This window comes from Jaculus jaculus, chromosome 11, assembly GCF_020740685.1.
Source record: "Jaculus jaculus isolate mJacJac1 chromosome 11, mJacJac1.mat.Y.cur, whole genome shotgun sequence".
NCBI lineage: Eukaryota > Metazoa > Chordata > Mammalia > Rodentia > Dipodidae > Jaculus > Jaculus jaculus.
Window position 1 is genome coordinate 43,746,312 of NC_059112.1, and position 16,191 is coordinate 43,762,502.

The 16,191-nt window shown below is 37.0% G+C and overlaps 1 protein-coding gene across 1 annotated transcript in view; it reads left to right on the forward strand.

Moving 5' to 3' along the window:
* Window positions 1–16,191, forward strand: part of Kcnip4 (potassium voltage-gated channel interacting protein 4) — a 1,264,979-nt gene that overhangs the window by 248,947 nt on the left and 999,841 nt on the right. The window lies entirely within an intron of this gene.

Consider the following 16,191-nt stretch of genomic DNA (forward strand, 5'->3'; position numbering starts at 1 on the left):
CCAAAAAATAATATTCTCATAATTATTACATGGGCCAGCAGATTTATAGCAGCATCTATTTTAAGCAATCACTTTTATATATTCCTTGTTCCTATATAATTTATGCTCAGCCATGATAATTAATTCAAAGGAATCTCTCAGAATAAAATAAAATTATGTGTCTACTATGATACTATTGGTTGAGTGTGCATGACTAACAGCCAATCAAGATGTCAAGTGAATCTTATTCAGGTAGATATATTGTTTTTATTCATACAAACAGTATTTATCAAGCATCTCATAGGCACAAGATGCTGTAGGAGGTACTTGGCATGTGGATATGGACACAAGATAAAGTCTGTACATCTCAGGGAGATTAGGTTTACAAAGAAGAGACAGATTACACACAGGGAAGAAAGAAAGGATGTGTGCATGCACTCATGTGCACGATTAAGTAACAGAGTAAAGCAAAAAGAGATGGGGGAAGGAAAGAGTATGGAATTACGATTTCATTTTCAATGCATAGAATTGGAAATCCTCTTGGGAAAGTTGTCTCTGGAGATAAGATCTGAGGAAAGTAAAACAGGGAGACATAGATATGTTCTTATGAAGGGAATCTTACAAAGGGAATCACATGGGCATATTCCTTGAGACAGAGTACATTACATGGGGTTTTTAAAAAGAGCATTCTATCTGTGAGAACTAGTATAAGCAAAGGGCTGGCAGATGATGCACTCTGATGGGAGACAGACAAACAAGTGTTAAGGGTGTGCCCCAAAACTTTTTCTGTGAATGGGAGGAGTATACATTAGAAAGACTTGACCACAGATGTGACATCATCTGAATGTAGTGTTAAAAACATCTCTGAGTTTTTGTAAGGGCAGAAGCAGACACATCAGTTAAGAGTTTACTAAAACAAATAGGTAATAACATGTGGCACTTTGGACCAAAGTGGTAAGGGTAGCAATAGTAGGAAATTATATAATTTCAAACATTAAATCAAACCATTTGCTGATGGATTAGATGTGGAGTGTGTAAGACAAGGTTTTTCTTCTCTTGCTTCTCTGAACACCTGGAAAAATGGTGTGCCATTTCCAAGGCAAAGCCCATTGTAGAATAGCCTGAAGGAAAGGGGGATTTGTAATTTGTTTTTGGTTAGACTTGAGATGATCATTACCCATCCAATTGACTATGTTGGAAAATGAATCTAGTGTTCAGAGAGGGGAATCAGAATGGTAATTTGTTTTAAATTTGTTTGCAAGGCAAGAGACAGAGACACGCAGAGAAAGAGAGAAGAGAAAGAGAGCAAGCAAACGTGAGGGAGAAATAGGCATGTCAGGACCTCTAGCCACTGCAAGCATACTCTAGACACATGCACCACCTTGTGCATCCAGCTTACATGGGTACTGGGGAAGTGAACTTGGGTCCTCAGGCTTCATGGGCATGTGTGTTAACTACTCAGCCATTGCTCCAACCCAGAATGTTTATTTGCATTTAGAGGGTCCTGTGTTTACCGGATGAGTTTACCTGGAAAGAGAGTGTAGATGTGAGAAGGGAGGTCTGAGATGAAAGCAAATTCAGAGGAGTAAGATGTGAAGCCATTGGGTCAAAACAATATCAGCAATGTGGAATCCTTGAGACATACAGGAAAAGGATGCAAGAAACACCTGCCCTCTGTTGGTCACATTCCAGGATGTAGGTTAGGCAAAGCAAAATAATTAAAAGGGGAATGGTGTTTTAAACAAAGAAGGCACACAAAATGCATTCCAGTTCCTAGAGGGTATTGACCAACATAGAATGCACTAGAGAACATTTAGCTGAAATACAATATGTAGATTTCTATGCACTAGATAGTTTGAACTACAAAAATTAGACTTTACTTTCTGTTGATGAAAGAGTAGAGTTTCTTACAACTCAAGAAAATAACTTAGACTACTTCTAGGTAAAATGGTGTCATACTAGCCACACCAAAGAAGTCTAGGAAGGGAAATAAAATAAATAAATAAAAAATAAAAACACAGCAAAATACACTCTTCTACTAGAAAGTGAAGGTGCATAAGTTATTATCAACCATGACATAGAAGCAGGAGAGGCCAGGATCTTCCAGAAAGGAGGAAACTAGTCAGAATGCCACTGAGGTGCCAGCAGCCCTAATTTGTGAGTCCGTCCAGTGGCACAGAACTGCAGGAGCAGAAAAAAAGTGAAGGGATTTTCCACTCACATCAGCCTCCTCATAGTCAAGAAAACTGAAGCGGAAGACAGCAGGGACCAGCTGAGCAGCTCCAATACAACTCCAGGCACTCTGCATAGCCTCCCATTCCCCAATCATCAGAACCATGAACCTCTGGAGAACTCATTAAGCCCCAGCTGCCTAGCATTGAGAGAGATCAAGGTGGGTACTCAGCATTGGTGAACTTGGAAGCCAACTCAAACCAAATACATAGACCTGCACTGGAAGTGGTAATCTCTTTCCATGTCAGGAAAGGTTTTGTAATACATTTGAATGATAAATTTTTGATTGGCTTTACCCTTCTCATATAAGCTGCATTTTGGTGTTGGCTATTATTGCCTTTGATGTTTCCTGACTTTAGGGCCTTTGTCTTTTCCTTCTGCCATTATTGGGGGTGGGGAATGACTTTCCCAGGCTGATTTGGAACCCACTTCAGACTAGAAATCTCAACAAAGTAGTTGAAAGGATTAAGGGTTTGAACCAACATATACCCCCAGGGACTTTGACTTTATTAGATTATATGTTTATTTTAATCCTCATGCTTGTATGAATACTCTGTGTTGGTTTTGATTGAATGTCTATATTGCTTAGTTGAATTTTAGAATTTGCAAGTAAATTACTCAACCCAATGTACTACAATACTTGAATAGCAAACAAACTCAACACCTACAGTCACTTGTACTGTTTTTCTTGGAGCATAATAGCTATGCTTGGCACCTTAATATCTTACACTGACAACATATAGTCACATTTACATAGCTAAGAGCACTTCAGATAATTAGACAACCTAACCATCAGTTTAACTCAAGATGCAAATATCTCTACTTTATAGTGCAAGAAATACAAAGAATAAAGGTAGTATAATCCCACCCAAAATTATAAATTCATCACAAATAAGCACCAATAAGACTGTTTTTGATTAAATGCTCGACAAAGATTTCAAAATGATTTTGTATAAATAAATAAATTAAAGAAGAAAACAAAATAATCAAAGAAGAAAACACTCCTATAGGAGAACACAGAAAACTAACTTATTCACATAAGGAGGTCAGTATAAAACATGAGTAAGAAAATAAAAATAATGAAAAAATCCCAATAAGAATGACTAGAAATGAAAGAGAAAAACAGAGTAATTCAAATAGAAAATGATATAGTCTCAACAGTAGAATCAATCAAGGAGAGGACAGAACATCTAAACTAGATGACCAGGTGGCAGACTAGCTCTATAAAAACACTTGAAAGGATCCTCCATACTGTAAAGAAAAAAAAAAATACACTCATAAGGAAACAAAAAAATAAACCATTCTCAAATACTACATAATACAAGAGAGCAAGGGTTAAACCCGAGGAACTATAAAACAAGAAAATTGCAAGAATAAATACACACCTTTCAATAATAACTCTTAAACTCAATGGCCTCAATGCCTCAACCAAAAGACATAGGTCTGCACGCTGGGTGAAAAAGCAAGATCCTTTGATTTGTTGCCTCCACGAAACTCAACTTTCCACACAAGATGGGTACTATATTAGGGTGAAAGGTTGGAAAATGGTGTTTCAAGTAAATGGGTCTAGAAAACAAACAGGAATCACTATCCTAATATCTGACACGGTAGACTTCAGACCAACATTAGTTGGGAAAAATAAACTAGGTCCCTTTATATTAAGTAATACTCCAACAGGAGAGCATTGCAATCCTAAACATGTATGCATGTAACATAGGGGATCCCAATTTCACCAAACCAACACAATTAGAACTGAGTTCACAGATAACACCAAACACAGTTGTAGTGGGTGACAATACCCTGCTCTCATTAGATCTTCCTGGCAAAAAGAAAAAGTAAACAGAGATGCATCTGGATTAAGTGGGGTCCTATAACAAATGGACCTAACAGATATCTACAGAACATTTCATCAAAATGCTGCAAAATACACATTATTTTCAGCAGCACAGGAAACATTTTCTGAAACAGACCATATATTAGGACAAAAAATAAAACACACAAATCTTAACAAATACAGGAAAATTGAAATATTCTTTCTTTCTTTCTTTATCTATTCTTTATTCTACCTGATCACACTTAGGTTAAACTATAAATCAACAGCAAGAAACGCTATAGAGCATGTACAAAACCATGTAAACTATCCAATACATTACTAAATGATGAATGGGTCAATGAAGAAATCAAAAAGGAAATAAAAAATTCATGGAAGCAAATAATAATGAAAATACAACATATCAAAACCTTTGGGATACAATGAAGGCAGCCCTAAAAGAAAAAAATATGGCTTTAAATGCCCATATTAAGAAATTAGGCCACAAGTAAACAAATTAATGCTTCACGTTAAGGGCTTAGAAACATAAGAACAAAACAAACCAAAAATCAGTAGATGGGAAAAAATAATAAAGATTAGTGTAGAAATTAATGAAATAGCAACAAAAGAAATGCAAAAAATTAATGAAACAAAGAGTTGGCTTTTTGAAAGGATAAAGAAGATTGATAAACCTTTAGCAAATCTGACCAAAAAGAAAAGAGAGACAAATTAATAAAAAAGATGAAAAAGTCACCATTTCAACAGATGCCAGAAAAATTCAGAAAATAATAGGGATATATTATAAGAACATATACTCCACTAAGTTTGAAAATATAAAAAAAATGATTATTTATATGCCTTACTAGAATTAAATAAAGATGACATTAACCACTTAAATATACTCATAACAAGTACAGAGTTCCAAGCAGTTATTGAAAATTTCCCTACTAAAAACAGTCCAGACCCAGATGGATTCACTGGTACATTTTACCAGAAATTCATGGAAGAAATAACAAAAATGCTTCTCAGCTTTTCCATAATGTAGAAAAAGAAAGAATCCTACCAAACTCCTTCTGTGAAGCTAGCATCACCCTGATATAAAAACCAGCCCCAAACAGAACAAAATCAACAAAAATTTAGCGACCAATCTTCCTCATGAACATACATGCAAAAGTTCTCAAGAAAATATTGCCAAACAGAATACAAGAATATATCAGAGGGCTGGAGAGATGGCTTAGCAGTTAAGCGCTTGCGTGTGAAGCCCAAGGACCCCAGTTTGAGGCTCCATTCCCTAGGACCCACATTAGCCAGATGCACAAGGGGGTGCACATGTCTGGAGTTTGTTTGCAGTGGCTGGAGGCCCTGGGACTCCCATTCTCTCCTCTCTCCTTCTCTCTCCCTCTCTCCCTCTTTCTCTGTCAGTTTCAAATAAATAAATAAAAATGAACAAAAATATTAAAATAATATATCAGAAATATCATTCACCCTGACCAAGTAGCCTTTATCCCAGAGATTTAGAGATGGTTCAACACATGCAAATCAGTAAATGTAATAATATACTATATAAATAGACTGAAAGACACAAACCCTATAATCACCTCATTAGATTCAGAAAAAGCATTTGACAAAATCCAATATCCCTTCTTGATAAACATCCTACAGAAACTGGGAATAGAAGGAACATATCTTAACATAATAAAGGCTATTTATGACAAACTTACAGCCAACAAAAGACTAAATGGAGAAAAACTTGAAGCTTTTCCACTAAAATCAGGAGCAACACAAGGGTGTCCACTATCTCCTTTTATTTAATATAGTATTGGAAATGTTAGCCATAGCAACAAGGTAGGAGGCACACAAAAAAGGGATACAATTGGAAAGGAAGAAATCAAATTATCTATATCTAAAGGACCCTAAAGACTCTACTAGAAAACTGTTAGAGCTGATTAAAAATAAACAAACAAACAGAACAGCAATACAGAAGGATAAGAAGGTTACAAAATACATATTCAGAAATCAGTAGCCTTCCAATATGCTAACAACAAACATGTTGAGGATGAAATCAGAGAATCATTTCAATGCACAATTGTATCAGAAAGTAAAATAAATAAAGTACATTGGAATAAATCTAACAAAGGAAATTAAGGATCTCTACAATAAAAAATATAAAATCTTCAAGACAGAAATTGAAGAAGACACTAGGAACTGGAAAGACATCTCATGTTCTTGGATTGGAATGATCAATATTGTGGAAATGCCAACCTTACCAAAAGCAATCTGACACATTTAAAATAATCCCCACCAAAATTCCAAAGGCATTCTTCATGGAAATAGAACCTCAAATACCTAAAACAATTTTAAGAAGCAAAAATAGGGCTTGAGAGATGGCTTAGCAGTTAAGTGCTTGCTTGTGAAGCCTAAGGACCCCAGTTTGACACTTGATTCCCCGGGACCCACATTAACCAGATGCACAAGGGGACACACACGTCTGGAGTTTGTTTGCAGTGGCCAGAGACCCCAGCACACCCATTCTCTCTCTATATCTGCCTCTTTCTCTCTCTGTCTGCCCCTCTAAAATTAATAAATAAAAATAAACAAAAAATTAAAAATTAAAGAAGCAAAAATAAGGCTGGTGGTATCATCATATCTGATTTTAAAATATATTACAGAGCTATAGAAACAAAAACAACATGGTACTGGCACAAAAACATACATGTAGATCCGTGGAACAGAACATAGGACCCAGATAAGTCCGTGCAGCCACACCCACCTAATCTTCAACAAAAATGCCAAAAATACTCATTGGAGAACAGACAGCCTCTTCAACAAATGGAGCTGGGAAAACTGGATATGTATCTGTTGGAGAAAATACATCCTTATCTCTCTCCATGAACAAAAATTAAGTCCAAATGGAGAAAAGACCTTCATATCAGATATAAAACTCTGAAACTACTAGAGTAGGGGAAACTCTTCAACATATTGGTATAGGTAAAGACATTCTGAATATAACCCCAGTTGCTCAGGGAATAAAACCACTGGAACCTCATGCCATCCCAAAGCTTTTATACAGCAAAGGACACTGAATATAGCAGAGAGGCAAACTACAGAGTGGGAGAAAATCTTTACCAGCTATATGTCTGACAGAGGATTAATATCCAGTATATACAAAGAACTCAAAAACTAAATAATAAGAAATTAAACACCCTAATTAAAAGTGGGCTATGGAACTAAATAGAGAGTTCTCCAAAGCAGAAATGCAGATGGCATATAAGCAGCTTAAATATGTTTGACATCCTTAGCCATCAGAGAAATGCAAATTAAAAAACTACTTTGAGATTCCATCTCACTCCTGTCAGTATGGCTACCATCATGAAAACAAATAAATGATGGCAATGGTGTGGAAAAAGAGGAGCCCTTCTACACTGTTGGTGGGAATGAAATCTGGCAAGCCATTGTGGAAGTCAGTGTGGAGGTTCCTGAGACAGCTAAATGTACCATGTGACCCAGCTATACTACTCCTAGGCGTATATCATAAGGACTCATCTCACCTTCTTAAACATACTTGCTCAACCATGTTTATTGCCACTCTATTCACAATAGCAAGGAAATGGAACCAGCCTGGATATCCAAATGATGAGTGGAGAGTGAAGATGTGGCACATTTATACAATGGAGCTCCACTCAGGGGTTAAAAAAATAAATTATGAAATTGGTAGGAAAATGAGTATATCTGGAAAGTTTTATACTAAGTGAAGTAACCCAGTCCCAGAAAACAAAATGTCACATGATCTTTCTCATATGTGGATCCTAACAACAAATAATTGGGTTTCTACATGAGTTGGAATAAAGCTCAGTAGAAGAGGCCAGTAAGTTATAAAGAGAAGAGAAAGGGAGAGGGGCTGAAGAGAATGGTATTGTATATATGTAAGTAGAAGAACAGATTAATGGTGGTGGAAAGGCCTAAGTGAGTTTAGGGGAAGTGATTGAGTGAAGGAAAGTTGGGGCAATGGATAATCAAAATCTAAGAAGGCATGAATAAGTCACATGGAAACCTACATTTTGAACAATGATACACCCAGAAGCCATAGACTTTTAGTAAGAAAAAAAATCAGTGCCAATTATAGATTGCTTTTCATATTGTTTTTTTTCAAGAAACAGAATTTATTTCCTTCCTTTCAAAGTGTCACTTCCTACCATCTATTATTTGTCTGCCTCATGACAGGTGTTTTGCTACTAACTGGTAATCAGCAGCAGTAGCTGGAGTCATAGTGTCTGGGTCAGAATTTACTGATCACTATTGAATAGATCAATAAATGGTGATATATTCTCTACTGTCCTTTATAGAGAAATGAGACAGAATATGAAAGTAATAATTCATTTGTTTGGAACACACCAATGCAAAAATAGCTCAGCTGATCTTGTTCTGAAGTTGCAATGTGCACATATGTCAGAAGGTAAAGGAGCATGTTTGTCATGCTGCCAAACCAAGTATCTCTGTGTGTGTGTGTGTGTGTGTGTGTGTGTGTGTGTGTGTGAGAAAGAGAGAGAGAGAGAGAGAGAGAGAGAGAGAGAAAAGAGCAACCATGTCTTTGAATGTTACTTTTCTCTTTAAATGATCCTCTGTAGATGTTTGGCTTCTCTTTGCTTCCTTTGTAGCTAAAGTTTCTCTTCTCTGCATGCAGTGGGTATTTTACCAGTTATTCTTCTAAGTGAGAATTTGAGTTATCCAATTTTAAGCCATATTCCAAAAAAACCAACTCCATATTATTATTCATAACTGATATCCATGTTGTGACAAGAAATCTTCCAGAATAAAGGAGGAGGTTGGAGCCTTTTTATAGATTTCTAGTTAGAAATATTTACCAAGAAGTCTGATGTTCTGTTCTGTGTTGTGATGAAGAATTATTGGCTGAGAAGGAACATGCAATTCTTTAACAATAATATTAGGACTCACAAGACAGTGAAAGCAGAGATGTCAAACAAACTATAACCAAGCTCAGCTGAGTTTAGAGCACAGATGGAGCTGAGTAAATACAGAGTTAAAATATTTTGACATCTCACAGTAACTTTCATAAAGTTCAAATATCTGCAAAGTAATTCCAGCAGAGGAGGAAATACTGAGTAGAGGAAATTCAAAAGACAAAATGTAGAAAAGAACAGTAGACCAGAGATCCAAAGACTTGTGAACAGGCAAAATATAGTATAATTTCCTAGAAATCTAGAGGTTGCAATTTATCTAAATTTTTAGATGATTTTTATCAGATAGTTATTTTTACACATTGAATGTTGAGCATGCTCAAATTTCTTGAATCTTTAAGGTTTAGTAGATGATCCTGAGACTGAGACAGGCATACAAGATACTCTGAGGGTGAACAACTGGTAAATTGGGTAGCTGGAGCTCAAATTCTGGTTTTCATTCTTTTATTTTTTTCCATGCCTCATTGGCCCTCAGGAGCTACTTGTTGGGCATCTCCCATTACTAATGCTGCGTGGTAATCTTGTCAACATAGAAACACAGATTCTAGACTCTCAAGTCATTGACTGTCTTCTGTTATTCATAGAGATAGAGATTTTGTGTTGATTTGGGGCCTTACTTTTTCTTTATTAGTTAGGCACATGCTCAGTGTGTAAACAGCCTTGTTGTTGCTATCGTTAGCCTCCTCCCTTTCCTCCCCCCTTCCAAAGGGACTCTCATCATTGGTGTTTGTGGGTCATGCATTGTGGGGGTAGCCATCAGTTATGGGGAAGAGGCAGTGTATCCGTGCATAATGTCCCAACTGTGGCTCTAACAATCTTTCCATCCCCTTTCCATGAATTTCCTTGAGCCAGATTTAGGGCCTTTTTAGAACATATGTTCCAACCCATTAGGTATGCTTCTCTTTTGTTTACCCTGGATCCTGTGCAAATTACATCATTGTTCCTTCCTCTCTGCTATAAGATCTGAATAGAAAAATGTTTGAAACACATCGTGGATTCCTTTCCTAAAGATTAAAATGTGATCATGGCGCATTGTGGCCCTAAAATTCTTATATAGAGAGGCAACCTTAAAACATAACCTCATGGGCAGGGGATATGGCTCAGTGGGCAAGAGCACTTGCTGCATATGCAAGAAGACCTGACCTCAATCTCTAGCACCTATTTAAAAAGACAGGCATGGATGTTCACACCTGTAACCACAGCACTGAAGAGTGCAGAGAAAGGAGGATCTCTCTGACTTCATGGTCAGCCAAACAGAACAACAAGGAGTTTCAAGTCTAGTGAGTGAGTATGTCAATGGAAATATGGAAGATGTACAAGAGGACACCCAACATCTTCCTCTGGCCTCACATGTGCATACACACAAATACCAAAATTGAGATTAAAATCAAATACAAATAGCATGGTATACTTCTCTTTGATAGTCCAGAGTCATCTATATTAAGACAGCCATAACCTTATAATGTCCCTGAGCCAATTTCATTAAGGTTTTCCCTTTCTGAGTCCATTTGGATAGGAAGGAAGATATGCACTTACCTTAGAGGGTAGATACATACCCACATACTGATATTCTCTGTTTGAGCTCCAAAGGAAACCTGATTTTCTATCCCAAGCCCCCATGGTGTGAATTCATAGTACTTTTAAAACCTTGTCTCTTACATTTTCCAGCAAACCTCTTCTCCATTAGCCATGGAAATCTCAATATTTCTTCTTATATCACTGAAGGTGTGAGTTATACATTACTGGAAAGAGACAACACATAAATATACCTGGTGAATGTTCTACATCTGCTTTAACTTCTTATGTTTAAAATGTGTTAGAAGAAATAGCAGGGTATTGTAGTCCTATCTTCTCTAGCACTTCTTGAATTTAGGACCTGGAATCTCTGTTCACTGAGAGGAAGGTCTTCAAATTTGGAAAACAAAATAATTTTAGCAATTCCTCAATTTTTGTCTTTAATTTTAAAAGGATATCTGTATCATCATGCTTTTATCATCTAATTCAATGTATATTTTACCAAAAATTAGTGGGACTGGGAACTGAAGCAGCAAATGATTCATTAGGTCTTTCTTTATAGCTGAGCACTGTTGTGTAGAAATAAAAGTAAATTAAATATCTAGAAGATAGGTTAATAAGTAGATAAGTGCATAAAGAGACTCTGTGTTGAGCTTCTGTCCTATCAGAAAACAGAATATCTTCTTTGACACATTCTCTCAGTCTTTCTTTTGTGTGTGTATGTTGTACATGTGGATGCCCATATGTGTGTGTGTGTGTCCCCATGTATTAGTGTGTGATGGCCAGAGGTCATCAGGTGTATTCATCAAATACCAGCTTGCCTGAGGGTTATTTTTCTGTGCTTCCCAGGTTCTGGCATCAGGAATGTTCAGCCATGCCCACCCAGTATTTACGTAAATGCTGGGCATTCTATCTTTGGGCCTCATGCTTGCATGATGGCAGCCATCTCCCCGCTTGTCCTTGTTTTGTTCAGGCTGGACTCTAACTCATGATTCTTCTGCTTCATGATCTCAAGTATTGGTTAGATTCCTGGAATGTGCCACCATGCCCAGCCATGACCTTCTCTTTTATTTTATTTTATTTAATTTTTAATTCATTTTTATTTATTTGAGAGTTCCAGAGAGAGAAAGAGGCAGATAGAGAGAGAGAATGGGCACACCAGGGCCTCTAGCCACTGCAAACAAACTCCAGACGCGTACACCCTCTTGTGCATCTGGCTAACGTGGGTATTGGGGAAACAAGCCTGAACCAGGGTCCTTAGGCTTCATAGGCAAGCACTTAACCGCTAAGCCATCTCTCCAGCCTGACTTTCTCTTTTAATTATTAGACATCCTGCCAATGTCACAACAATTAAATTATGTTTAATCATAGAGGCATAGATATATTACTATAAAATGTAAAACTGTTATAAAGTGGAAATATGCATAGTGAAGTGGCAATCAGAACAGATTTAGACTTCCCAGGGCCACCTCACACCACATGGGTAACAATTAGCAAGACAACCCTGTGATCTCTTGCATCAGGGGCACTGCAGGCAACTGAGAGGCCTTGCTGAACTCTTTTTTGTAATTTGAATTGACTTATGATTTCTCTACTCCCATCTGAAAATCACAGTGCTTGCCTAAATGGTTTGTGTGAGTCAATCTGTTTATGCTAATTAAAAATAAGAATGATTGGCCTGGGAATGAGCACTTGCCTTACAATGTTCCTTTCCAAGGTTATCCATGCTTTGCTCTGTTTTTGTGTGTGCTCTTGTTCTTTATGTGGTTATGGTATGGGGTTTTCTTATTTTCTCACCTAGCTATTGATAAAAATTCTGCATTATCTAAAACACAGTGCAAACTCATTTAGTAACTCTGCCATGAACATATTTTCTGTTCTCCTCCTTTGCTTCGCCTTCTTTGCCCAAAGTTTAGATGTGACAGCCTTGCAATGCACTGAGAACAGTTTCATGTCTCTTCCCGGTTGTGATTATGAGGGCATGAAATGCAGAGCTGTAAAGCTATTTTTTACAACTTTTGTCACCACCTAGCAATTGATTGAATAAATGAATGGTTCTTCATTAAATAGCTCTGGTTTGTGCTGGTAAAAGATAAAATGATGAGCTAATGAAATAGTATTTTGATTGAACATGACATTTATGTTCTTAGGAGTCTAAATTTTTAGTGCATATCATAAAATGGATATGTTTGAGATAAAGATTCTGATTCTTTTTACAGCAGTGATGTGTACACATAAATAAGACATGTGGGCAGTGCTAAGAGCCTCTTTAGACATAAGCACTGTTTAAATGCAGAGTCATATCTTATGAATATGACATGCCATTTATAGGAAATTAACTTTAGTGTGGTCATGAGGATGACTTTATGGTAACTTTATTATTATGGAAGAAGGAAAGATTTGTGCAGAGTATGTGAATTATAAGGGCTGAGTTTACATCTGGGTTTGATTGGCATAATGGCAGAACTGAATGCATTGGTGTAGCATTTGTCTGTAAGAGGGCATGCCATGATGAAGAAAATGGAAGGTGTTTGATTTTGTTATAATTTTGTGGGACACTTTCAGGCACTTGATCAAGAGCTTCAACTCTCATATTTACTTGTCCACAGAAACTAGTTCATTGCGAAAATGAGTGGTTAACTTATCCTTTAGGTATCCAATTAAAAGGGAAACTAGTGTTGTTAAAACTGACTCTGAACTTGTGAAGCATGGTACTAAAGGTGGCAGCTGGTCAAAAGTCTCCATATTGCTTCATGCTGTGTCATCTGTTAATTGCAGTTTGTTCCTTACTAAGTTTTTGAAAAAAAATATTATTAGAATTTTGGAAAAGGGAAAATTGAATTTCAAAAAGGAAAACATAAATTGTTGTAGATTCTACACATTCATAAATTAACATTATCTTTCAATACAGAAACATCAAGCTTGGCTTGTGTCACACAGCCCCTAAAGACAGTTGAAATGCCAATCCAGAAGCTCTGGAATTGCTCCTGTAACTTTAAATCATTAAACTACACTAGAAACATAAGCTATATATATAAACATAGGTATTGTCTCACTAAGCAATTGAATTAAAGTCTGAATTCAAACACTAGTGCTACCAACAGCTTTAACAATAATTATATATTTGCAAACAGAGAGATGAAAGACTGATGAGATACAGAGAGAGAATGAGAATGTGAATGAATGGGCATACCAGGGCTTCAAGCTGCAGCAAAAAAAATACTCAGACACTTGTGCAACCTTGTACCACCTTGTGCATCTGGCTTTACATGTTTCTGTGGGTACTGGGGAATTGAACATATGTCATTAGGCTTTGGAGATAGGCATGTTAACAGATGAGCCATCACTCCAGCCCCCAAACAGCTCTGTATCACTTCTTTCACTGCAAAGCATGCTTATTTAAACCTCGGATAACACATGAACTCATTGATAAACATGGATCAATTCTATAGTTTCCAACATTCAGATATGAAAATCAAGAACATCGAGTGTGCTTTGACTTTTTTCTAAATACTTATCTCTGATTATGTATGAAGCTTTATCTTTGGAAGTTTTTGTGTTTTCTTTTGTTCTCCAGAATCTAAAGTTTTTATTTACTTTTTACATAAGAAGATGGAGTGTCTTTATGTAGTTTAAGTATTTCTGGCCTAAGGTGCATTTTTGGGGGGATGAAATAAGTGAAGACATGCTTAAATGGAGCCTTGAGGATGAGGAATTACCTGTCATGTCCTGTTGGTATATAAACTGATGTCTACAGATGTAGAAAAGATATCAAGAGACAGACATTCTCATGGCTTCTTTTCTCTTGCCTGGTTAAAAAAAAAAAAAAAAGTTTCTTCACTGCTGACGAGACGTGAAGGTCACATGATAGTTAGCACTGCACCTCACTAAAGATTTCTACAAGTTTATAAATAGTGGAATTCAGTCAGGCATGGTGTCACATACCTTTAATCCCAGCACTTAGGAGGCAAAGGTCTGAGGATCATCTTCAGTTCAAGGCCACTCTGAGACTAAGGAGTGAATTCTAGGTCAGCCTAAACTAGAGTAAGAGTCTACTTTGAACCACAACCCTCCCCCCCCAAAAAAAAAACAACAAATAAGCAATAGTGGCATTCATTCATTTACTGAACAGATGTGTGTTGAACTTTTACTCCATTTTGCTACATCAGGGTATAATGCAGTTTATGCCTGGTGAAGTACCTTTCATCCCTATTAATGATGAGTCACCACCAACTTCCCTGGTTCATACCAGGAGAATGTATTGGAATGGTTTTGCCTGTAGGTTCTCCACAGAGCGTCTGCTACCAACAGCTGAGAAAGCAGCAGGCACATAATGAATTTAAATGGATTCCTTTATATTTCTTCATGTTCCTCTGAGATGAAATGAGATCATTCCAGAATTCCTAGGTATATAACATAATTAGGTCTCCCTCTGTATCTTTTTACTTCCTTTCTCTGACTTATTTTCTTTTGTTCCATCTCATGTATTGAAACCTGTATCTCATGGATTGCCAGCACTAGCCACCAGCAATGACTGGCAGCTATCAGGATGTCAATATTTACATGATTACTTAGTTGCACATTGTTGGCTACAGTGGCAGTTGTGTCCTGACATGTTGGGTTATTTTGCTTATGAAGTCTTTGCTGCTAAGTGCTGTCAACACATGCAACACACCTTGTTGACTGCGCTCTACTTGACTAGAATCCAAAAAAGACCATTGTTGACATTTGAAATGAAGATACACTAATATTGACTAACTAGATTCTTAAGGATTAATCAATGCCCTTTGTAAAAAGATCTGTGCATTACAATAATAACTTTATTCTCTGATTAATCCATGGACAGTAGTCATGTGTTATAATTAGTTCATCAGTTAGTGCTAATGTTCTTAGATGCCTATGATCAAAAGACCATCCATATGATAAGAAAGCATTTGTGAAATATCTGCAAGATAGAAATGGATTATTTTATGTAATTTTAAATGTGTTTACTTTTGTAGGATACAGTGGTAGTTTGCATTATCTTTTATTGTGTTGAAGAATTTAGTATTAAAAGCCAGACATAGTGACACCTACCTTTAATCCCTGAACTCAGGAGGCAGAAATAGGATTGCCATGAATTTGAGACCATCATGAGACTACATAGCCAATTTTAGGTCAGCCTTGGCTACAGTATAACCCTACCTTGAAAAACAAGAAGCATCCCAAAATAAGAAATTAGTATTAATTAGGGTCTTTAAAATGATTTTTTTTGGCATTTTTTTATTAGTTTTCTATTCAGCAAATACAGGCAGTTTGGTACCATTATTAGGCTCATCCATGACCTACCCCTTCCCCATTGGCCCCTCCTTGTTGAGGTATATGGATCATGCATTGTGGGGTGAGCCCACTGTTATTGGTACGATAAATGTCTCTGCATAACATGACCCAACATATGGCTCGGACATTCTTTCTGCCCCCCCTTCCGCAAAATTTCCCTGAGCCATGTTGGGTTCATTTTTGGTCGCTTCAGTGATGAAGTGTTGGGGGCCTCTAAGGCTCTGGCTCTCTGATTTGGTAGGTGTTGATTTTTCTCTGTGTTGGTCTTCTTCCCCCTTGTGAGGTATCCAGTTCATCAGGAAAACAGCAGCCTTGCTTGCTTGGCCAAGTTTCCTTAGTTTCAGCCAGGGCTCTTTTGAG